Source organism: Oncorhynchus kisutch, unplaced genomic scaffold (assembly GCF_002021735.2).
Source record: "Oncorhynchus kisutch isolate 150728-3 unplaced genomic scaffold, Okis_V2 scaffold1305, whole genome shotgun sequence".
NCBI classification, from domain to species: Eukaryota; Metazoa; Chordata; class Actinopteri; order Salmoniformes; family Salmonidae; genus Oncorhynchus; species Oncorhynchus kisutch.
In genome coordinates, this window is record NW_022263250.1 from 1 (window position 1) to 27,889 (window position 27,889).

General features: G+C 44.5%; 1 pseudogene; it reads left to right on the plus strand.

The window, feature by feature from the left end:
• The first annotated feature begins 5,996 nt into the window (after positions 1-5,996).
• The window catches only part of LOC109887577 (protein FAM117B-like), a 59,629-nt pseudogene continuing 37,736 nt past the window's right edge, over positions 5,997-27,889 (plus strand).

Genomic DNA, 27,889 nt, shown 5'->3' on the forward strand with positions numbered 1-27,889 from the left:
TCCTCTCCCTTCCCTTCCCATGTTAGATGATGATTAGGTATCTCCCTTCCCTTCCCCTGTTAGATGATGATTAGGTATCTCCTCTCCCTTCCCTGTTAGATGATGATTAGGTATCTCCTCTCCCTTCCCTGTTAGATGATGATTAGGTATCTCCTTCCTCCCTTCCCTGTTAGATGATGATTAGGTATCTCCTCCCTTCCCCTGTTAGATGATGATTAGGTATCTCCTCTCCCTTCCCTTCCCCTGTTAGATGATGATTAGGTATCTCCTCTCCTTCCCTGTTAGATGATGATTAGGTATCTCCTCTCCTTTCCTGTTAGATGATGATTAGGTATCTCCTCTCCCTTCCCCTGTTAGATGATGATTAGGTAATCCCTTCCCTTCCTGTTAGATGATGATTAGGTATCTCCTCTCCCTTCCCCTGTTAGATGATGATTAGGTATCTCCTCTCCCTTCCCCTGTTAGATGATGATTAGGTATCTCCTCTCCCTTCCCTTCCCCTGTTAGATGATGATTAGGTATCTCCTCTCCTTCCCTTCCCCTGTTAGATGATGATTAGGTATCTCCTCTCCCTTCCTTCCCCTGTTAGATGATGATTAGGTATCTCCTCTCCCTTCCCCTGTTAGATGATGATTAGGTATCTCCTCTCCCTTCCCTTCCCTGTTAGATGATGATTAGGTATCTCCTCTCCCTTCCTTCCCTGTTAGATGATGATTAGGTATCTCCTCTCCCTTCCCTTCCCCTGTTAGATGATGATTAGGTATCTCCTCTCCTTCCCTTCCCTGTTAGATGATGATTAGGTATCTCCTCTCCCTTCCCTGTTAGATGATGATTAGGTATCTCCTCTCCCTCCCTTCCCCTGTTAGATGATGATTAGGTATCTCCCTTCCCTTCCCTGTTAGATGATGATTAGGTATCTCCTCTCCCTTCCCTGTTAGATGATGATTAGGTATCTCCTCTCCTTCCCCTGTTAGATGATGATTAGGTATCTCCTCTCCCTTCCCCTGTTAGATGATGATTACGTATCTCCTCTCCCTTCCCCAGTTAGATGATGATTAGGTATCTCCTCTCCCTTCCCTTCCCCTGTTAGATGATGATAGGTATCTCCTCTCCCTTTCCCTGTTAGATGATGATTAGGTATCTCCTCTCCCTTCCCCTGTTAGATGATGATTAGGTATCTCCTCTCCTTCCTTTCCCTGTTAGATGATGATTAGGTATCTCCTCTCCCTTCCCCTGTTAGATGATGATTAGGTATCTCCTCTCCCTTTCCCTGTTAGATGATGATTAGGTATCTCCTCTCCTTCCCCTGTTAGATGATGATTAGGTATCTCCTCTCCCTTCCCCTGTTAGATGATGATTAGGTATCTCCTCTCCCTTCCCTCCCCTGTTAGATGATGATTAGGTATCTCCTCTCCCTTTACTCCCTGTTAGATGATGAATGAGGTATCTCCTCTCCCTTCCTTTCCTGTTAGATGAATGATTAGGTATCTCCTCTCCCTTCCCTGTTAGAATGATGATTAGGTATCTCCTCTCCTCCCTTTCCCTGTTAGATGATGATTAAAGGTATCTCCTCTTCCCTTCCCCTGTTAGATGAATGATTAGGTATCTCCTCTCCCTTCCCCTGTTTAGATGATGATTAGTAATCTCCTCTCCCTGCCCTTCCCCTTTAATGATGATTTAGGTATCTCCTCTCCCTTCCCGTTTAGATGATGAATTAGGTTATCTCCTCTCCCTTCCCTGTTAGATGATGATTAGGTATCTCCTCTCCCTTCCCCTGTTAGATGATGATTAGGTATCTCCTCTCCCTTTCCCTGTTAGATGATGATTAGGTATCTCCTCTCCCTTTCCCTGTTAGATGATGATTAGGTATCTCCTCTCCCTTCCCCTGTTAGATGATGATTAGGTATCTCCTCTCCCTTCCCCTGTTAGATGATGATTAGGTATCTCCTCTCCCTTCCCTTCCCCTGTTAATGATGATTAGGTATCTCCCTTCCCTTCCCCTGTTAGATGATGATTAGGTATCTCCCTTCCCTTCCCCTGTTAGATGATGATTAGGTATCTCCTCTCCCTTTCCCTGTTAGATGATGATAAGGTATCTCCTCTCCCTTTCCCTGTTAGATGATGATCAGGTATCTCCTCTCACTTTCCCTGTTAGAAGATGATAAGGTATCTCCTCTCCCTTCCCCTGTTAATGATGATTAGGTATCTCCTCTCTCCCTTCCACCTGTTAGATGATGATTAGGTATCTCCTCTCCCTTTCCCTGTTAGATGATGATCAGGTATCTCCTCTCCCTTTCCCTGTTAGAAGATGATAAGGTATCTCCTCTCCCTTCCCTGTTAATGATGATTAGGTATCTCCTCTCCCTTCCCCTGTTAATGATGATAAGTTATCTCCTCTCCCTTCCCTTTCCCTGTTAGATGATGATTAGGTATCTCCCTTCCCCTGTTAGATGATGATTAGGTATCCTCTCTCTCCTTCCCTGTTAATGATTATTAGGCATCTCCTCTCCCTTCCCCTGTTTAGATGATGATTAGGTATCTCCTCTCTTCCCCCTGTTAGATGATGATTAGGTATCTCCTCTCCCTTCCCTTCCCTGTTAATGATGATTAGGTCATCTCCTCTCCCTTCCCCTGTTAGATGATGATTAGGTATCTCCTCTCCCTTCCCCTGTTAGATGATGATTAGGTATCTCCTCTCCCTTCCCTTCCCTGTTAATGATGATTAGGTATCTCCTCTCCCTTCCCCTGTTAGATGATGATTAGTTATCTCCTCTCCCTTCCCCTGTTAGATGATGATTAGGTATCTCCTCTCCCTTCCCCTGTTAGATGATGATAAGGTATCTCCTCTCCCTTCCCTTCCCCTGTTAGATGATGATTAGGTACTTCCTCTCCCTTCCCCTGTTAGATGATGATTAGGTATCTCCCTTCCCTTCCCCTGTTAGATGATGATAAGGTATCTCCTCTCCCTTCCCTTCCCCTGTTAGATGATGATTATCAAAAATGAAAATGGCGCCGGAGGAGATGGCTGCCGCTTTACGGGTCTCCTAACCAATTGTGTTTTTTTTCACGATATTTGTAAATGATTTTGTACATAATGTTTCTGCAACCATATCTTATGTCAGAAAAGAGCTTCTGGATGTCAGGACAGCGATCACCCACCTCGGATTAGACAAAGAGCTTCTGGATGTCAGGACAGCGATCACTCACCTCAGATTAGACAAAGAGCTTCTAGATATCAGGACAGCGATCACTCACCTCAGATTAGACAAAGAGCTTCTGGATATCAGGACAGCGATCACTCACCTTGGATTAGACAAAGAGCTTCTGGATATCAGGACAGCGATCACTCACCTCGGATTAGACAAAGAGCTTCTAGATATCAGGACAGCGATCACTCACCTTGGATTAGACAAAGAGCTTCTGGATATCAGGACAGCGATCACTCACCTCGGATTAGACAAAGAGCTTCTGGATATCAGGACAGCGATCACTCACCTCGGATTAGACAAAGAGCTTCTAGATATCAGGACAGCGATCACCCACCTCGGATTAAACAAAGAGCTTCTCGATATCAGGACATCTAGGAAAGCTGCCGTTACCGTCAATATTACTCACCAACGTGCAATCATTGGACAATAAACTAGACGAGGTACGATCACGAATATCCTACCAACGGGACATCAAAAAGTGTAATATCCTATGCTTCACGGAATCGTGGCTGAATGACGACATGGATATTTAGCTAGCGGGATACACGCTGCATAGGCAAGATAGAACAGACGAGGGGGGGCTTAACATTCACAAGGCTGCAGGGCCAGACGGGTTACCAGGACGTGTACTCAGAGCTGGTCAGCACATGCTCTGGGTACACGTCCTGGTAACCCGTCTGGCTCTGCAGCCTTGTGAATGTTAACCTGTTTATTAAAGGTCTAACTCAGCTTGGCTACAGAGTGCCTAAGCACACAGTCATCCAGAACAGCTGGGGCTTTCATGCACGGGGGCAAACTACCTGCCCTCCACGACATCACCCGATGTCACAGGAAGGCCAAAAAGATCATCAAGGACAACAACCACCCGAGCCACTGCCTGTTCACCCCGCTATTATCCAGAAGGCGAGGTCAGTACAGTTGCATCAAAGCAAGGACCGAGACACTGAAAAACAGCTTCTATCTCAAGGCCATCAGACTGTAAAGCAGCCACCACTAACATTTAGTAGCTGCTGCCCAGGTCAGTACAGGTGCATCAAAGCAGGGACCGAGACACTGAAAAACAGCTTCTATCTCAAGGCCATCAGACTGTAAAACAGCCACCACTAACATTTAGTAGCTGCTGCCCAGGTCAGTACAGGTGCATCAAAGCAGGGACCGAGACACTGAAAAACAGCTTCTATCTCAAGGCCATCAGACTGTAAAGCAGCCACCACTAACATTTAGTAGCTGCTGCCCAGGTCAGTACAGGTGCATCAAAGCAGGGACCGAGACACTGAAAAACAGCTTCTATCTCAAGGCCATCAGACTGTAAAGCAGCCACCACTAACATTTAGTAGCTGCTGCCCAGGTCAGTACAGGTGCATCAAAGCAGGGACCGAGACACTGAAAAACAGCTTCTATCTCAAGGCCATCAGACTGTAAAACAGCCACCACTAACATTTAGTAGCTGCTGCCCAGGTCAGTACAGGTGCATCAAAGCAGGGACCGAGACACTGAAAAACAGCTTCTATCTCAAGGCCATCAGACTGTAAAGCAGCCACCACTAACATTTAGTAGCTGCTGCCCAGGTCAGTACAGGTGCATCAAAGCAGGGACCGAGACACTGAAAAACAGCTTCTATCTCAAGGCCATCAGACTGTAAAACAGCCACCACTAACATTTAGTAGATGCTGCCAACATACTGACCCAAATCACTTTATTAATAAAAAATTGGATGTCATTTTATTTTTTACCTTTATTTAACCAGGTAGGCCAGTTGAGAACAGGTTCTCATTTCCAACTGCGACCTGGCAGTAAATGTATCACTAGTCAATTTACAATGCCACTTTATATAATGTTTACATACCCTACATTACTCATCTCATATGTATATAGTATACTCTATACCATCTACTGCATCTTGCCTATGCCGTTCGGCCATTGCTCATCTATATATTGATATGTACATATTCTTATTCATTCCTTTACACTTGTGTTTTGTTCCTGTTCTAGGGTAAAATCCCTATGGGAAAGATGTATGGGGTGGAGGGATAAAACAAGGCGTTTTGTTCCTGTCTGAGGGTAAAATCCCTATGGGAAAGATGTATGGGGTGGAGGGATAAAACCACTCGTTATCACATACATACTACCATTGCTGCACTGCTATTGCTGCACTGCTATCTATACTGCTATCACACATTTTCCAACTCTAGGCACATAGACCTTCAGAAAAATCACCGAGACATCGTTTCCCTAAGTGAGCCTGACCGAACCCCTGGTTCATGGACTATATCCGTTATATTGTGTGTTGCTGACAACTGCCTCAAAGTCTATTTGATTTCAGGCCCTGTTTTTGTTCTGTAATTTAAAATAATCCGTTCCCTGACTGTTAAACCCATATAGACCGGTGGGTTTTAGACCGCATGGAAACCACCGCACTGTTATTTATACGGTAGGTCTATGCATCGCTCCGCACACGCGCGCCTTGGTTCGTGGAGATCATCTGCACCACGCGCCCTAGCAACTGCAGCATCAGCACGAGCAGCGTGGTGACTCGCTACGACAAAGCCACGCACGGATCCGCTGTGACGGTCTCTCTCCGCTCTGCAAGCAAAGGATCTTCCATCCCCAGCCCTGTTATTTGTTATTTCCCTTATATTCTTCGCGCTAATCTGCAACGTGGATCCTCGCTACCTGAAATATTTTCATCGGATGATATATTTTCACCATCACGACAAAACGGACTGCTCATCCTCATCATCAACAACATCGCGCGTTTCAGCAGGCAGGCTACAGCAACGCCCATAGCAACCTCTATGCGCATCCACGAGCCATCTGTTCATTACTGCTTGTTTGTGTCTGTCGTCTCCGTCTCCGACATCTCTGCTCCGCTGTCGCCCTCTCCCGGTTCCTCCCCCTGATCCCCCCCTGTCTCGTCTCCAGGTTAGCGGCAGGTCTCATCTCTCGCCTCGCTGCTGGGCACGTATCCTCCATCACAAGGCCTCTTCACAGGTGAGCCAATCACTGGATCTGATTATCAAACGGATAATACTACCGGCTAATGAATGCACCGGTCGGCATCTTGATTATGGCTGTATGTTCTTAATAGTGATGACTACTGTAACATGTTGTCCAATGTTTAAGAGTGTGGTCCTGCAGAGAGGGAGAGAAAAAGAGAGAGCACATTGTTGGCATCTGGTTTGTGTTTGGATCCAGATATACAGTATGAAGTGCCTTGGTCCCATAGCAACAGTGATGCTTGGTTCTGAGGGAAAGGGAGGGCTCTGCTGCCAAATATAGCTTCTCTGCTGGACCAGCTCTCTCTCTTGTATTAGGGTTCATCTGAGCAGCATGACAATAATAGCAGACTCAGCTTGTTTCTGAATTGAAACAGGGTAGAGGGCACATGGGTAGAGGAGACAGGATAGAGGGGGCAGGAGACCGGGTAATGGGGATGATATGGCTGGGTTGGATGGTCTGTATGATGGGTTAGGGTTGATATGTCTGGGTTGGATGGTCTGTATAATGGGTTAGGTTTGATATGGCTGGGTTGGATGGTCTGTATGATGGGTTAGGGTTGATATGGCTGGGTTGGATGGTCTGTATGATGGGTTAGGGTTGATATGTCTGGGTTGGATGGTCTGTATAATGGGTTAGGTTTGATATGGCTGGGTTGGATGGTCTGTATGATGGGTTAGGGTTGATATGGCTGGGTTGGATGGTTAGTGTATATTGTATTGATGTGATATGACTGGGTTGGATGGTCTGTATGATGGGTTAGGGTTCATATGGCTGGGTTGGATGGTCTGTAAGATGGGTTAGGGTTGATATGGCCAGGTTGGATGGTCTGTATGATGGGTTAGAGTTGATATGGCTGGGTTGGATGGTCTGTATGATGGGTTAGGGTTGATATGGCTGGGTTGGATGGTCTGTATGATGGGTTAGGGTTGATATGGCTGGGTTGGATGGTCTGTTTGATGGGTTAGGGTTGATATGGCTGGGTTGGATGGTCTGTATGATGGGTTAGGGTTGATATGGCTGGGTTGGATGGCCTGTATGATGGGTTAGGGTTGATATGGCTGGGTTGGATGGTCTGTATGATGGGTTAGGGTTGATATGGGTTGGATGGATGGTCTGTATGATGTGTTAGGGTTGATATGGGTTGGATGGATGGTCTGTATGATGGGTTAGAGTTGATATGTCTGGGTTGGATGGTCTGTATGATGGGTTAGGGTTGATATGGCTGGGTTGGATGGTTAGTGTATATTGTATTGATGTGATATGGCTGGGTTGGATGGTCTGTATGATGGGTTAGAGTTGATATGGGTTGGATGGATGGTCTGTATGATGGGTTAGGGTTGATATGGCTGGGTTGGATGGTCTGTATGATGGGTTAGGGTTGATATGGCTGGGTTGGATGGTCTGTATGATGGGTTAGGGTTGATATGGCTGGGTTGGATGGTCTGTATGATGGGTTAGGGTTGATATGGCTGGGTTGGATGGTCTGTTTGATGGGTTAGGGTTGATATGTCTGGGTTGGATGGCCTGTATGATGGGTTAGGGTTGATATGGCTGGGTTGGATGGTCTGTATGATGGGTTAGGGTTGATATGGGTTGGATGGTCTGTATGATGGGTTAGGGTTGATATGGCCAGGTTGGATGGTCTGTATGATGGGTTAGGGTTGATATGGCTGGGTTGGATGGTCTGTATGATGGGTTAGGGTTGATATGGCTGGGTTGGATGGTCTGTATGATGGGTTAGGGTTGATATGTCTGGGTTGGATGGTTAGTGTATATTGTATTGATGTGATATGACTGGGTTGGATGGTCTGTATGATGGGTTACGGTTGATATGGCTGGGTTGGATGGTCTGTATGATGGGTTAGGGTTGATATGGCTGGGTTGGATGGCCTGTATGATGGGTTAGGGTTGATATGGCTGGGTTGGATGGCCTGTATGATGGGTTAGAGTTGATATGGCTGGGTTGGATCGTCTGTATGATGGGTTAGGGTTGATATGTCTGGGTTGGATGGTCTGTATGATGGGTTAGGGTTGATATGTCTGGGTTGGATGGTCTGTATGATGGGTTAGGGTTGATATGGCTGGGTTGGATGGTCTGTATGATGGGTTAGGGTTGATATGTCTGGGTTGGATGGTCTGTTTGATGGGTTAGGGTTGATATGGCTGGGTTGGATGGTTTGTATGATGGGTTAGGGTTGATATGGCTGGGATGGATGGCCTGTATGATGGGTTAGGGTTGATATGGGTTGAATGGATGGTCTGTATGATGGGTTAGGGTTGATATGGGTTGGATGGATGGATGGTCTGTATGATGGGTTAGAGTTGATATGTCTGGGTTGGATGGTCTGTATGATGGGTTAGGGTTGATATGTCTGGGTTGGATGGTTAGTGTATATTGTATTGATGTGATATGGCTGGGTTGGATGGTCTGTATGATGGGTTAGGGTTGATATGTCTGGGTTGGATGGCCTGTATGATGGGTTAGGGTTGATATGGGTTGGATGGATGGTCTGTATGATGGGTTAGGGTTGATATGTCTGGGTTGGATGGTTAGTGTATATTGTATTGATGTGATATGGCTGGGTTGGATGGTCTGTATGATGGGTTAGGGTTGATATGGCTGGGTTGGATGGTCTGTATCATGGGTTAGGGTTGATATGGCTGGGTTGGATGGTCTGTATGATGGGTTAGGGTTGATATGGCTGGGTTGGATGGTCTGTATGATGGGTTAGGGTTGATATGGCTGGGTTGGATGGTCTGTATGATGGGTTAGGGTTGATATGGCTGGGTTGGATGGTCTGTATGATGGGTTAGGGTTGATATGGCTGGGTTGGATGGTCTGTATGATGGGTTAGAGTTGATATGGCTGGGTTGGATCGTCTGTATGATGGGTTAGGGTTGATATGGCTGGGATGGATGGCCTGTATGATGGGTTAGGGTTGATATGTCTGGGTTGGATGGTCTGTATGATGGGTTAGGGTTGATATGTCTGGGTTGGATGGTCTGTATGATGGGTTAGGGTTGATATGTCTGTGTTGGATGGTTAGTGTATATTGTATTGATGTGATATGGCTGGGTTGGATGGTCTGTATGATGGGTTAGGGTTGATATGTCTGGGTTGGATGGTCTGTATGATGGGTTAGGGTTGATATGGCTGGGTTGGATGGTCTGTATGATGGGTTAGGGTTGATATGGCTGGGTTGGATGGTCTGTATGATGGGTTAGGGTTGATATGGCTGGGTTGGATGGTCTGTTTGATGGGTTAGGGTTGATATGTCTGGGTTGGATGGCCTGTATGATGGGTTAGGGTTGATATGGCTGGGTTGGATGGTTAGTGTATATTGTATTGATGTGATATGGCTGGGTTGGATGGTCTGTATGATGGGTTAGAGTTGATATGTCTGGGTTGGATGGTCTGTATGATGGGTTAGGGTTGATATGGCTGGGTTGGATGGTCTGTATGATGGGTTAGAGTTGATATGGCTGGGTTGGATCGTCTGTATGATGGGTTAGGGTTGATATGGCTGGGTTGGATGGTCTGTATGATGGGTTAGGGTTGATATGGGTTGGATGGTCTGTATGATGGGTTAGGGTTGATATGGCTGGGTTGGATGGTTTGTATGATGGGTTAGGGTTGATATGGCTGGGATGGATGGCCTGTATGATGGGTTAGGGTTGATATGGGTTGAATGGATGGTCTGTATGATGGGTTAGGGTTGATATGGGTTGGATGGATGGTCTGTATGATGGGTTAGGGTTGATATGTCTGGGTTGGATGGTCTGTATGATGGGTTAGGGTTGATATGGCTGGGTTGGATGGTCTGTATGATGGGTTAGGGTTGATATGGCTGGGTTGGATGGTCTGTATGATGGGTTAGGGTTGATATGTCTGGGTTGGATGGCCTGTATGATGGGTTAGGGTTGATATGGGTTGGATGGATGGTCTGTATGATGTGTTAGGGTTGATATGGGTTGGATGGATGGTCTGTATCATGGGTTAGAGTTGATATGTCTGGGTTGGATGGTTAGTGTATATTGTATTGATGTGATATGGCCGGGTTGGATGGTCTGTATGATGGGTTAGGGTTGATATGTCTGGGTTGGATGGTCTGTATGATGGGTTAGGGTTGATATGTCTGGGTTGGATGGCCTGTATGATGGGTTAGGGTTGATATGGCTGGGTTGGATGGTCTGTATGATGGGTTAGGGTTGATATGGGTTGGATGGATGGTCTGTATGATGGGTTAGGGTTGATATGTCTGGGTTGGATGGTTAGTGTATATTGTATTGATGTGATATGGCTGGGTTGGACGGTCTGTATGATGGGTTAGGGTTGATATGTCTGGGTTGGATGGTCTGTATGATGGGTTAGGGTTGATATGGCTGGGTTGGATGGTCTGTATGATGGGTTAGGGTTGATATGGCTGGGTTGGATGGTCTGTATGATGGGTTAGGGTTGATATGTCTGGGTTGGATGGTCTGTATGATGGGTTAGGGTTGATATGTCTGGGTTGGATGGTCTGTATGATGGGTTAGGGTTGATATGTCTGGGTTGGATGGTCTGTATGATGGGTTAGGGTTGATATGTCTGGGTTGGATGGTTAGTGTATATTGTATTGATGTGATATGGCTGGGTTGGATGGTCTGTATGATGGGTTAGAGTTGATATGGCTGGGTTGGATGGTCTGTAAGATGGGTTAGGGTTGATATGGGTTGGATGGTCTGTATGATGGGTTAGGGTTGATATGTCTGGGTTGGATGGTTAGTGTATATTGTATTGATGTGATATGGCTGGGTTGGATGGTCTGTATGATGGGTTAGGGTTGATATGGCTGGGTTGGATGGTCTGTATGATGGGTTAGGGTTGATATGGCTGGGTTGGATGGTCTGTATGATGGGTTAGAGTTGATATGGCTGGGTTGGATCGTCTGTATGATGGGTTAGGGTTGATATGGCTGGGTTGGATGGTTTGTATGATGGGTTAGGGTTGATATGGCTGGGTTGGATGGTCTGTATGATGGGTTAGGGTTGATATGGCTGGGTTGGATGGTCTGTATGATGGGTTAGGGTTGATATGGCTGGGTTGGATGGTTTGTATGATGGGTTAGGGTTGATATGGCTGGGATGGATGGCCTGTATGATGGGTTAGGGTTGATATGGGTTGAATGGATGGTCTGTATGATGGGTTAGGGTTGATATGGGTTGGATGGATGGTCTGTATGATGGGTTAGGGTTGATATGTCTGGGTTGGATGGTCTGTATGATGGGTTAGGGTTGATATGGCTGGGTTGGATGGTCTGTATGATGGGTTAGGGTTGATATGTCTGGGTTGGATGGCCTGTATGATGGGTTAGGGTTGATATGGGTTGGATGGATGGTCTGTATGATGTGTTAGGGTTGATATGGGTTGGATGGATGGTCTGTATCATGGGTTAGAGTTGATATGTCTGGGTTGGATGGTTAGTGTATATTGTATTGATGTGATATGGCCGGGTTGGATGGTCTGTATGATGGGTTAGGGTTGATATGTCTGGGTTGGATGGCCTGTATGATGGGTTAGGGTTGATATGGCTGGGTTGGATGGTCTGTATGATGGGTTAGGGTTGATATGGCTGGGTTGGATGGTCTGTAAGATGGGTTAGGGTTGATATGGGTTGGATGGTCTGTATGATGGGTTAGGGTTGATATGGGTTGGATGGTCTGTATGATGGGTTAGGGTTGATATGGGTTGGATGGTATGTATGATGGGTTAGGGTTGATATGGCTGGTTTGGATGGTCTGTATGATGGGTTAGGGTTGATATGGGTTGGATGTCTGTATGATGGGTTAGGGTTGATATGGCTGGGTTGGATGGTCTGTATGATGGGTTGATATGGGTTGGATGGATGGTCTGTATGATGGGTTAGGGTTGATATGGGTTGGATGGATGGTCTGTATGATGGGTTAGGGTTGATATGGCTGGGTTGGATGGTCTGTATGATGGGTTAGGGTTGATATGGCTGGGTTGGATGGTCTGTATGATGGGTTAGGGTTGATATGGCTGGGTTGGATGGTCTGTATGATGGGTTAGGGTTGATATGGCTGGGTTGGATGGTTAGTGTATATTGTATTGATGTGATATGGCTGGGTTGGATGGTCTGTATGATGGGTTAGGGTTGATATGGCTGGGTTGGATGGTCTGTATGATGGGTTAGGGTTGATATGTCTGGGTTGGATGGTCTGTATGATGGGTTAGGGTTGATATGGCTGGGTTGGATGGTCTGTAAGATGGGTTAGGGTTGATATGGGTTGGATGGTCTGTATGATGGGTTAGGGTTGATATGGGTTGGATGGTCTGTATGATGGGTTAGGGTTGATATGGGTTGGATGGTCTGTATGATGGGTTAGGGTTGATATGGGTTGGATGGTATGTATGATGGGTTAGGGTTGATATGGCTGGTTTGGATGGTCTGTATGATGGGTTAGGGTTGATATGGGTTGGATGTCTGTATGATGGGTTAGGGTTGATATGGCTGGGTTGGATGGTCTGTATGATGGGTTGATATGGGTTGGATGGATGGTCTGTATGATGGGTTAGGGTTGATATGGGTTGGATGGATGGTCTGTATGATGGGTTAGGGTTGATATGGGTTGGATGGATGGTCTGTATGATGGGTTAGGGTTGATATGGCTGGGTTGGATGGTCTGTATGATGGGTTAGGGTTGATATGTCTGGGTTGGATGGTCTGTATGATGGGTTAGGGTTGATATGGGTTGGATGGATGGTCTGTATGATGGGTTAGGGTTGATATGGCTGGGTTGGATGGTCTGTATGATGGGTTAGGGTTGATATGGCTGGGTTGGATGGTCTGTATGATGGGTTAGGGTTGATATGGCTGGGTTGGATGGTCTGTATGATGGGTTAGGGTTGATATGGCCAGGTTGGATGGTCTGTATGATGGGTTAGGGTTGATATGGCTGGGTTGGATGGTCTGTATGATGGGTTAGGGTTGATATGGCTGGGTTGGATGGTCTGTATGATGGGTTAGGGTTGATATGGCTGGGTTGGATGGTCTGTATGATGGGTTAGGGTTGATATGGCTGGGTTGGATGGTCTGTATGATGGGTTAGGGTTGATATGTCTGGGTTGGATGGTTAGTGTATATTGTATTGATGTGATATGGCTGGGTTGGATGGTCTGTATGATGGGTTAGGGTTGATATGGCTGGGTTGGATGGTCTGTATGATGGGTTAGGGTTGATATGGCTGGGTTGGATGGTCTCTATGATGGGTTACGGTTGATATGGGTTGGATGGTCTGTATGATGGGTTAGGGTTGATATGGGTTGGATGGTCTGTATGATGGGTTAGGGTTGATATGGGTTGGATGGTCTGTATGATGGGTTAGGGTTGATATGGCTGGGTTGGTAGGTCTGTATGATGGGTTAGGGTTGATATGGGTTGGATGGTGAGTGTTTATTGTATTGATGGGTTACATCAGTGGGCACCTGCCTCAGACTGAGCATCTCAGCTGTTTACAAACACAAAGGCTGTTTACAAACAACTCTAGCTATTGTGTTAGAATGAAATGTATTTCTTATTTTCCCCTCTCTTCTTCTCTTCCTGTCTTTCTGCAGAGAGCAGCTGATTCAGCTCCTCCCACATCCTCTGGCTCCTCCCAGCTGTGGCCCCTACTGGGCACGCTCCTTGGCTCTTATCTTATTGGTCCCCGGCCTCAGGACGGAAGCCACGCCCACCACACTCCCTGCATGAGGGACAAGGCCACTCAGGTGAGTGTATGTGTGTGTTTGTATTCATGCATCTCACCTGTCTCTCTCTGTGGTGTCAGACCCCCAGGGTGTGTGTGTGTGTTTGTATTCATGTATCTCACCTCTCTCTGTGGTGTCAGACCCCCAGTGTGTGTGTTTGTATTCATGCATCTCACATCTCTCTGTGGTGTCAGACCCCCAGGGTGTGTGTGTGTGTGTGTGTGTTTGTATTCATGTATCTCACCTCTCTCTGTGGTGTCAGACCCCCAGTGTGTGTGTTTGTATTCATGCATCTCACATCTCTCTGTGGTGTCAGACCCCCAGGGTGTGTGTGTGTGTGTTTGTATTCATGTATCTCACCTCTCTCTGTGGTGTCAGACCCCCAGTGTGTGTGTTTGTATTCATGCATCTCACATCTCTCTGTGGTGTCAGACCCCCAGGGTGTGTGTGTGTGTGTGTGTGTTTGTATTCATGTATCTCACCTCTCTCTGTGGTGTCAGACCCCCAGTGTGTGTGTTTGTATTCATGCATCTCACATCTCTCTGTGGTGTCAGACCCCCAGGGTGTGTGTGTGTGTTTGTATTCATGTATCTCACCTCTCTCTGTGGTGTCAGACCCCCAGGGTGTGTGTGTGTGTGTGTGTTTGTATTCATGTATCTCACCTCTCTCTGTGGTGTCAGACCCCCAGTGTGTGTGTTTGTATTCATGCATCTCACATCTCTCTGTGGTGTCAGACCCCCAGGGCCTGGGCGGATGAGAGGAGGCGGGGGAGCCACAAGAGATCGGCCTCCTGCGGGAGCACCGACCAGCTCAAAGAGGTTAGTCACACTGTTCAGTCTCTGCCTTTAGATACTGACAACATAGTGACAACATAATGACAACATAATAACACCGACCAGCTCAAAGAGGATAGTCACACTGTTCAGTCTCTGCCTTTAGATACTGACAACATAGTGACAACATAGTGACAACATAGTGACAACATAATAACAACAGTGACAATATAATGACAACATAGTGACAACATAGTGACAATATAATAACAACAGTGACAATATAATAACAACATAGTGACAACATAGTGACAACATAATAACATCTGTGACAACATAATGACAGCATAGTGACAACATATTGACAACATAATAACAACATAGTGACAACATAATAACAACATAATAACAACATAGTGACATAATAACAACATAATAACAACATGGTGACAACATAATAACAACATAGTAACAACATAATAACAACATAGTAACAACATAATAACAGTGACAATATAATAACAACATGGTGACAACATAATAACAACATAGTAACAACATAATAACAACATAGTAACAACATAATAACAACATAATAACATAGTGACAACATAATAACAACATAGTGACAACATAATAACAACATAGTGACAACATAATAACAACATAGTAACATCATAATAACAACATAGTGACAACATAATAACAACATAGTGACAACATAATAACAACAGTGACATCATAATAACAACATAGTGACATCATAATAACAACATAGTGACAACATAACAACATAGTGACAACATAATAACAACATAGTGACAACATAATAACAACATAGTGACAACATAATAACAACATATTGACATCATAATAACAACATAGTGACATCATAATAACAACATAGTGACATCATAATAACAACATAGGGACAACATAATAACAACATGGTGACAACATAATAACAACATGGTGACAACATAATAACAACATAGTAACAACATAATAACAACATAGTAACAACATAATAACAACATAGTAACAACATAGTAACAACATAATAACAACATAGTGACAACATAATAAGAACATAGTAACAACATAATAACAACATAGTAACAACATAATAACAACATAGTGACATAATAACATAGTGACAACATAATAACATAGTGACAAATTAATAATAACATAATCAAATTTCAAATCAAATCAAATTTATTTATATAGCCCTTCGTACATCAGCTGATATCTCAAAGTGCTGTACAGAAACCCAGCCTAAAACCCCAAACAGCAAGCAATGCAGGTGTAGAAGCACGGTGGCTAGGAAAAACTCCCTAGAAAGGCCAATACCTAGGAAGAAACCTAGAGAGGAACCAGGCTATGTGGGGTGGCCAGTCCTCTTCTGGCTGTGCCGGGTGGAGATTATAACAGAACATGGCCAAGATGTTCAAATGTTCATAAATGACCAGCATGGTCGAATAATAATAAGGCAGAACAGTTGAAACTGGAGCAGCAGCACAGTCAGGTGGAAGTTGAAACTGGAGCAGCAGCATGGCCAGATGGACTGGGGACAGCAAGGAGTCATCATGTCAGGTAGTCCTGGGGCATGGTCCTAGGGCTCAGGTCAGTTGAAACTGGAACAGCAGCATGGCCAGGTGGACTGGGGACAGCAAGGAGTCATCATGTCAGGTAGTCCTGGGGCATGGTCCTAGGGCTCAGGTCCTCCGAGAGAGAGAAAGAAAGAGAGAAGGAGAGAATTAGAGAACGCACACTTAGATTCACACAGGACACCGAATAGGACAGGAGAAGTACTCCAGATATAACAAACTGACCCCAGCCCCCCGACACATAAACTACTGCAGCATAAATACTGGAGGCTGAGACAGGAGGGGTCAGGAGACACTGTGGCCCCATCCGAGGACACCCCCGGACAGGGCCAAACAGGAAGGATATAACCCCACCCACTTTGCCAAAGCACAGCCCCCACACCACTAGAGGGATATCTTCAACCACCAACTTACCATCCTGAGACAAGGCTGAGTATAGCCCACAAAGATCTCCGCCACGGCACAACCCAAGGGGGGGGCGCCAACCCAGACAGGATGACCACAACAGTGAATCAACCCACTCAGGTGACGCACCCCCTCCAGGGACGGCATGAGAGAGCCCCAGCAAGCCAGTGACTCAGCCCCTGTAATAGGGTTAGAGGCAGAGAATCCCAGTGGAAAGAGGGGAACCGGCCAGGCAGAGACAGCAAGGGCGGTTCGTTGCTCCAGAGCCTTTGCGTTCACCTTCCCACTCCTGGGCCAGACTACACTCAATCATATGACCCACTGAAGAGATGAGTCTTCAGTAAAGACTTAAAGGTTGAGACCGAGTTTGCGTCTCTGACATGGGTAGGCAGACCGTTCCATAAAAATGGAGCTCTATAGGAGAAAGCCCTGCCTCCAGCTGTTTGCTTAGAAATTCTAGGGACAATTAGGAGGCCTGCGTCTTGTGACCGTAGCGTACGTGTAGGTATGTACGGCAGGACCAAATCAGAGAGATAGGTAGGAGCAAGCCCATGTAATGCTTTGTAGGTTAGCAGTAAAACCTTGAAATCAGCCCTTGCTTTGACAGGAAGCCAGTGTAGAGAGGCTAGCACTGGAGTAATATGATCACATTTTTTGGTTCTAGTCAGGATTCTAGCAGCCGTATTTAGCACTAACTGAAGTTTATTTAGTGCTTTATCCGGGTAGCCGGAAAATAGAGCATTGCAGTAGTCTAACCTAGAAGTGACAAAAGCATGGATTAATTTTTCTGCATCATTTTTGGACAGAAAGTTTCTGATTTTTGCAATGTTACGTAGATGGAAAAAAGCTGTCCTCGAAATGGTCTTGATATGTTCTTCAAAAGAGAGATCAGGGTCCAGAGTAACGCCGAGGTCCTTCACAGTTTTATTTGAGACGACTGTACAACCATTAAGATTAATTGTCAGATTCAACAGAAGATCTCTTTGTTTCTTGGGACCTAGAACAAGCATCTCTGTTTTGTCCGAGTTTAATAGTAGAAAGTTTGCAGCCAACCACTTCCTTATGTCTGAAACACATGCTTCTAGCGAGGGCAATTTTAGGGCTTCACCATGTTTCTTTGAAATGTACAGCTGTGTGTCATCCGCATAGCAGTGAAAGTTTACATTATGTTTTCGAATAACATCCCCAAGAGGTAAAATATATAGTGAAAACAATAGTGGTCCTAAAACGGAACCTTGAGGAACACCGAAATTTACAGTTGATTTGTCAGAGGACAAACCATTCACAGAGACAAACTGATATCTTTCCGACAGATAAGATCTAAACCAGGCCAGAACATGTCCGTGTAGACCAATTTGGGTTTCCAATCTCTCCAAAAGAATGTGGTGATCGATGGTATCAAAAGCAGCACTAAGGTCTAGGAGCACGAGGACAGATGCAGAGCCTCGGTCCGATGCCATTAAAATGTCATTTACCACCTTCACAAGTGCCGTCTCAGTGCTATGATGGGGTCTAAAACCAGACTGAAGCATTTCGTATACATTGTTTGTCTTCAGGAAGGCAGTGAGTTGCTGCGCAACAGCCTTCTCTAAAATTTTTGAGAGGAATGGAAGATTCGATATAGGCCGATAGTTTTTTATATTTTCTGGGTCAAGGTTTGGCTTTTTCAAGAGAGGCTTTATTACTGCCACTTTTAGTGAGTTTGGTACACATCCAGTGGATAGAGAGCCGTTTATTATGTTCAACATAGGAGGGCCAAGCACAGGAAGCAGCTCTTTCAGTAGTTTAGTTGGAATAGGGTCCAGTATGCAGCTTGAAGGTTTAGAGGCCATGATTATTTTCATCATTGTGTCAAGAGATATAGTACTAAAACACTTGAGCGTCTCTCTTGATCCTAGGTCCTGGCAGAGTTGTGCAGACTCAGGACAACTGAGGTTTGTAGGAATACGCAGGTTTAAAGAGGAGTCCGTAATTTGCTTTCTAATAATCATAATCTTTTCCTCAAAGAAGTTCATGAATTTATCACTGCTAAAGTGAAAGTCATCCTCTCTTGGGGAATGCTGCTTTTTAGTTAGCTTTGCGACAGTATTAAAAAGGAATTTCGGATTGTTCTTATTTTCCTCAATTAAGTTAGAAAAGTAGGATGATCGAGCAGCAGTAAGGGCTCTACGGTACTGCACGGTACTGTCCTTCCAAGCTAGTCGGAAGACTTCCAGTTTGGTGTGGCGCCATTTCCGTTCCAATTTTCTGGAAGCTTGCTTCAGAGCTCGGGTATTTTCTGTGTACCAGGGAGCTAGTTTCTTATGATAATTTTTTTTAGTTTTTAGGGGTGCAACTGCATCTAGGGTATTGCGCAAGGTTAGATTGAGATCCTCAGTTAGGTGGTTAACTGATTTTTGTCCTCTGGCGTCCTTGGGTAGGCAGAGGGAGTCTGGAAGGGCATCAAGGAATCTTTGTGTTGTCTGTGAATTTATAGCACGACTTTTGATGTTCCTTGGTTGGGGTCTAAGCAGATTATTTGTTGCAATTGCAAACGTAATAAAATGGTGGTCCGATAGTCCAGGATTATGAGGAAAAACATTAAGATCCACCACATTTATTCCATGGGACAAAACTAGGTCCAGCGTATGACTGTGACAGTGAGTGGGTCCAGAGACATGTTGGACAAAACCCACTGAGTCGATGATGGCTCCGAAAGCCTTTTGGAGTGGGTCTGTGGACTTTTCCATGTGAATATTAAAGTCACCAAAGATTAGAATATTATCTGCTATGACTACAAGGTCCGATAGGAATTCAGGGAACTCAGTGAGAAACGCTGTATATGGCCCAGGAGGCCTGTAAACAGTAGCTATAAAAAGTGATTGAGTAGGCTGCATAGATTTCATGACTAGAAGCTCAAAAGACGAAAATGTCATTTATTTTGGGGGGGTAAATTGAAATTTGCTATCGTAAATGTTAGCAACACCTCCGCCTTTGCGGGATGCACGGGGGATATGGTCACTAGTGTAGCCAGGAGGTGAGGCCTCATTTAAAACAGTAAATTCATCAGGCTTAAGCCATGTTTCAGTCAGGCCAATCACATCAAGATTATGATCAGTGATTAGTTCATTGACTATAATTGCCTTTGAAGTAAGGGATCTAACATTAAGTAGCCCTATTTTGAGATGTGAGGTATCATGATCTCTTTCAGTAATGACAGGAATGGAGGTGGTCTTTATCCTAGTGAGATTGCTAAGGCGAACACCGCCATGTTTAGTTTTGCCCAACCTAGGTCGAGGCACAGACACGGTCTCAATGGTGATAGCTGAGCTGACTACACTGACTGTGCTAATGGCAGACTCCACTATGCCGGCAGGCTGGCTAACAGCCTGCTGCCTGGCCTGCACCCTATTTCATTGTGGAGCTAGAGGAGTTAGAGCCCTGTCTATGTTGGTAGATAAGATGAGAGCACCCCTCCAGCTAGGATGGAGTCCGTCACTCCTCAGCAGGTCAGGCTTGGTCCTGTTTGTGGGTGAGTCCCAGAAAGAGGGCCAATTATCTACAAATTCTAACTTTTGGGAGGGGCAGAAAACAGTTTTCAACCAGCGATTGAGTTGTGAGACTCTGCTGTAGAGCTCATCACTCCCCCTAACTGGGAGGGGGCCAGAGACAATTACTCGATGCCGACACATCTTTCTAGCTGATATGCACGCAGAAGCTATGTTGCGATTGGTGATTTCTGACTGTTTCATCCTAACATCGTTGGTGCCAACGTGGATAACAATATCTCTATACTCTCTACACTCGCCAGTTTTAGCTTTAGCCAGCACCATCTTCAGATTAGCCTTAACGTCGGTAGCCCTGCCCCCGGGTAAACAGTGTATGATCGCTGGATGATTCGCTTTAAGTCTAATACTGCGGGTAATGGAGTCGCCAATGACTAGAGTTTTCAACTTGTCAGAGCTAATGGTGGGAAGTTTCGGCGTCTCAGACCCCGTAACGGGAGGAGTAGAGACCAGAGAAGAATCGGCCTCTGACTCCGACCCGCTGCTTAATGGGGAAAACCGGTTGAAAGTTTCTGTCGGCTGAATGAGCGACACCGGTTGAGCGTTCCTACAGCATTTCCTTCCAGAAACCATGAGAAAGTTGTCCGGCTGCGGGGACTGTGCCAGGGGATTTACACTACTATCTGTACTTACTGGTGCCACAGACGCTGTTTCATCCTTTCCTACACTGAAATTACCCTTGCCTAACGATTGCGTCTGAAGCTGGGCTTGCAGCACAGCTATCCTCGCCGTAAGGCGAGTACAGCGGCTGCAATTAGAAGGCATCATGTTAATGTTACTACTTAGCTTCGGCTGTTGGAGGTCCTGACGAATCGTGTCCAGATAAAGCGTCCGGAGTGAAAAGTTGAGGAAAAAATAAATAAATATATGAACGGTAATTAAAAAGTGAAAACCGTAAAGTTGTCAGGTAGCAAAACAGGTTGGCAACAAAACGCACAGCAACTCGAAAACAAGCCTGCAAGTTGTGACCGGAAATGACGTCAGACGTTTTTTCCGGCAGACTAATGACAACACCGACCAGTAGTGACAACATAGTGACACTCCACATAGTAACAACATAGTGACAACAGTAACAACATATTGACAACATAATAACAACAGTGCCAACATAATAACAACATAGTGACAACACAGTGACAACATAATGACAACATAGTGACAACATAATAACGCCGACCAGTAGTGACAACATAGTGACACTCCACATAGTGACAACATAGTGACACTCCACATAGTGACAACATAGTGACACTCCAAACAGTGACAACATAGTGACACTCCACATAGTGACAACATAGTGACACTCCACATAGTGACAACATAGTGACACTCCACATAGTGACAACATAGTGACACTCCACATAGTGACAACATCGTGACACTCCACATAGTGACACTCCACATAGTGACAACATAGTGACACTCCACATACTGACAACATAGTGACACTCCACATAGTGACAACATAGTGACACTCCACATAATGACAACATAGTGACACTCCACATAGTGACAACATAGTGTCAACATATTGACAACATATTGACACTCCACATAGTGACAACATAGTGACACTCCACATAGTGACAACATATTGACACTCCACATAGTGACAACATAGTGACACTCCACATAGTGACAACATATTGACACTCCACATAGTGACAACATAGTGACACTCCACATAGTGACAACATATTGACACTCCACATAGTGACAACATAGTGACACTCCACATAGTGACAACATAGTGACACTCCACATAGTGACAACATATTGACACTCCACATAGTGACAACATAGTGACACTCCACATAGTGACAACATAGTGACACTCCACATAGTGACAACATAGTGACACTCCACATAGTGACAACATAGTGACACTCCACATAGTGACAACATAGTGACACTCCACATAGTGACAACATAGTGACAACATAGTGACACTCCACATTGTGACAACATAGTGACACTCCACATAGTGACAACATAGTGACAACATAGTGACACTCCACATTGTGACAACATAGTGACACTCCACATAGTGACAACATAGTGACACTCCACATAGTAACAACATAGTGACACTCCACATAGTGACAACATAGTGACAACATAGTGACACTCCACATAGTAACAACATAGTGACACTCCACATAGTGACAACATAGTGACACTCCACATAGTGACAACATAGTGACACTCCACATAGTGACACTCCACATAGTGACACTCCACATAGTGACACTCCACATAGTGACACTCCACATAGTGACAACATAGTGACACTCCACATAGTGACAACATAGTGACACTCCACATAATGACAACATAGTGACACTCCACATACTGACAACATAGTGACACTCCACATAGTGGCAACATAGTAACAACATAGTGACACTCCACATAGTGACAACATAGTGACACTCCACATCGTGACAATATAGTGACACTCCACATAATGACAACATAGTGACACTCCACATACTGACAACATAGTGACACTCCACATAGTGGCAACATAGTAACAACATAGTGACACTCCACATAGTGACAACATAGTGACACTACACATAGTGACAACATAGTGACACTCCACATTGTTGCAACATAGTGACACTCCACATAGTGACAACATAGTGACACTCCACATAATGTCCACATAATGACAACATAGTGACACTCCACATAGTGACAACATAGTGACACTCCACATAATGTCCACATAATGACAACATAGTGACACTCCACATAGTGGCAACATAGTGACACTCCACATATTAGCAACATAGTTGCAACATAGTGACACTCCACATAGTGACACTCCACATAGTGACAACATAGTGACACTCCACATAGTGAAAACATAGTGACAACATAGTGACACTCCACATAGTGACAACATAGTGACACTCCACATAGTGACAACATAGTGATTCTCCACATAATAACACCGACCAGCTCAAAGAGGTCACCATAGTAACAACACAGTGACACTCCACATAGTGACAACATAGTGACACTCCACATAGGGACAACATAGTGACACTCCACATAGTGACAACATAGTGACACTCCACATAGTGACAACATAGTGACACTCCACATAGTGACAACACAGTGACACTCCACAGTGACAACATAGTGACACTCCACATACTGACAACATAGTGACACTCCACATAGTGACAACATAGTGACAACATATTGACACTCCACATAGTGACAACATATTGACACTCCACATAGTGACAACATAGTGACACTCCACATAGTGACAACATAGTGACACTCCACATAGTGACAACATAGTGACACTCCACAGTGACAACATAGTGATACTCCACATAGTGACAACATAGTGACACTCCACATAGTGACAACATAGTGACAACATAGTGACACTCCACAGTGACAACATAGTGATACTCCACATAGTGACAACATATTGACACTCCACATAGTGACAACATAGTGACACTCCACATAGTGACAACATAGTGACACTCCACATAGTGACAACATAGTGACACTCCACATAGTGACAACATAGTGACACTCCACATAGTGACACTCCACATAGTGACACTCCACATAGTGACACTCCACATAGTGACACTCCACATAGTGACAACATAGTGACACTCCACATAGTGACAACATAGTGACACTCCACATAATGACAACATAGTGACACTCCACATACTGACAACATAGTGACACTCCACATAGTGGCAACATAGTAACAACATAGTGACACTCCACATAGTGACAACATAGTGACACTCCACATCGTGACAATATAGTGACACTCCACATAATGACAACATAGTGACACTCCACATACTGACAACATAGTGACACTCCACATAGTGGCAACATAGTAACAACATAGTGACACTCCACATAGTGACAACATAGTGACACTACACATAGTGACAACATAGTGACACTCCACATTGTTGCAACATAGTGACACTCCACATAGTGACAACATAGTGACACTCCACATAATGTCCACATAATGACAACATAGTGACACTCCACATAGTGACAACATAGTGACACTCCACATAATGTCCACATAATGACAACATAGTGACACTCCACATAGTGGCAACATAGTGACACTCCACATATTAGCAACATAGTTGCAACATAGTGACACTCCACATAGTGACACTCCACATAGTGACAACATAGTGACACTCCACATAGTGAAAACATAGTGACAACATAGTGACACTCCACATAGTGACAACATAGTGACACTCCACATAGTGACAACATAGTGATTCTCCACATAATAACACCGACCAGCTCAAAGAGGTCACCATAGTAACAACACAGTGACACTCCACATAGTGACAACATAGTGACACTCCACATAGGGACAACATAGTGACACTCCACATAGTGACAACATAGTGACACTCCACATAGTGACAACATAGTGACACTCCACATAGTGACAACACAGTGACACTCCACAGTGACAACATAGTGACACTCCACATACTGACAACATAGTGACACTCCACATAGTGACAACATAGTGACAACATATTGACACTCCACATAGTGACAACATAGTGACACTCCACATAGTGACAACATATTGACACTCCACATAGTGACAACATAGTGACACTCCACATAGTGACAACATAGTGACACTCCACATAGTGACAACATAGTGACACTCCACAGTGACAACATAGTGATACTCCACATAGTGACAACATAGTGACACTCCACATAGTGACAACATAGTGACAACATAGTGACACTCCACAGTGACAACATAGTGATACTCCACATAGTGACAACATATTGACACTCCACATAGTGACAACATAGTGACACTCCACATAGTGACAACATAGTGACACTCCACATAGTGACAACATAGTGACACTCCACATAGTGACAACATAGTGACAACATATTGACACTCCACATAGTGACAACATAGTGACACTCCACATAGTGACAACATAGTGACACTCCACATAGTGACAACATATTGACACTCCACATAGTGACAACATAGTGACACTCCACATAGTGACAACATAGTGACACTCCACATAGTGACACTCCACATAATGACAACATAGTGACACTCCACATAGTGACAACATAGTGATACTCCACATAGTGACAACATAGTGACACTCCACATAGTGACAACATAGTGACACTCCACATAGTGACAACATAGTGACACTCCACATAGTGACAACATAGTGACAACATATTGACACTCCACATAGTGACAACATAGTGACACTCCACATAGTGACAACATATTGACACTCCACATAGTGACAACATAGTGACACTCCACATAGTGACAACATAGTGACACTCCACATAATGACAACATAGTGACACTCCACATAGTGACAACATAGTGACACTCCACATAGTGACACTCCACATAGTGACAACATAGTGACACTCCACATAGTGACAACATAGTGATTCTCCACATAATAACACCGACCAGCTCAAAGAGGTCACCATAGTAACAACATATTGATACTCAACATAATAACACCAACCATTAGTGACAACATAGTGACACTCCACATAGTGACAACATAGTGACAACATAGTGACACTCCACATAGTGACAACATAGTGACACTCCACATAGTGACAACATAGTGACACTCCACATAGTGACACTCCACATAGTGACACTCCACATAGTGACACCATAGTGACACTCCACAGAATGACAACATAGTGACACTCCACATACTGACAACATAGTGACACTCCACATAGTGGCAACATAGTAACAACATAGTGACACTCCACATAGTGACAACATAGTGACACTCCACATCGTGACAATATAGTGACACTCCACATCGTGACAATATAGTGACACTCCACATAGTAGCAACATAGTTGCAACATAGTGACACTCCACATAGTGACACTCCACATAGTGACAACATAGTGACACTACACATAGTGACAACATAGTGACACTCCACATTGTTGCAACATAGTGACACTCCACATAGTGACAACATAGTGACACTCCACATAATGTCCACATAATGACAACATAGTGACACTCCACATAGTGGCAACATAGTGACACTCCACATAGTAGCAACATAGTTGCAACATAGTGACACTCCACATAGTGACACTCCACATAGTGACAACATAGTGACACTCCACATAGTAACAACATAGTGACACTCCACATAGTGGCAACATAGTGATACTCCACATAGTGACAACATAGTGACACTCCACATAGTGACAACATAGTGACACTCCAAATAGTGACAACATAGTGACACTCCACATAGTGGCAACATAGTGACACTCCACATAGTGACAACATAGTGACACTCCACATAGTGACAACATAGTGACACTCCACATAGTGACAACATATTGACACTCCACATAGTGACAACATAGTGACACTCCACATAGTGACACTCCACATAGTGACAACATAGTGACACTCCACATAGTGACAACATAGTGACAACATAGTGACACTCCACATAGTGACACTCCACATAGTGACAACATAGTGACACTCCACATAGTAACAACATAGTGACACTCCACATAGTGATAACATAGTGACAACATAGTGATACTCCACATAGTGACAACATAGTGACAACATATTGACACTCCACATAGTGACAACATAGTGACACTCCACATAGTGACACTCCACATAGTGACAACATAGTGACACTCCACATAGTGACAACATAGTGACAACATAGTGACACTCCACATAGTGACAACATAGTGACACTCCACATAGTGGCAACATAGTGACACGCCACATAGTGACAAGATAGTGACACTCAACATAGTGACACTCCACATAGTGGCAACATAGTGACACTCCACATAGTGGCAACATAGTGACACTCCACATAGTGACAACATAGTGACACTCCACATAGTGACAACATAGTGACACTCCACATAGTGACAACATAGTGACACTCCACATAGTGGCAACATAGTGACACTCCACATAGTGACAACATAGTGACACTCCACATAGTGACAACATAGTGACACTCCACATAGTGACACTTCACATATTGACAATAGTGACACTCCACATAGTGACATCATAGTGACAAAATAGTGACACTCCACATAGTGACAAAATAGTGACACTCCACATAGTGACACTCCACATAGTGGCAACATAGTGACACTCCACATAGTGACAACATAGTGACACTCCACATAGTGACAACATAGTGACACTCCACATAGTGACAACATAGTGACACTCCACATAGTGACAACATAGTGACACTCCACATAGTGACAACATAGTGACACTCCACATAATAACAACATAGTGACATCATAGTGACACTCCACATAGTGACACTCCACATAGTGACAACAGTGACACTCCACATAGTGACACTCCACATAGTGACACTCCACATAGTGACAACATAGTGACACTCCACATAGTGACACTCCACATAGTGACAACAGTGACACTCCACATAGTGACAACATAGTGACACTCCACATAGTGACAACAGTGACACTCCACATAGTGACAACA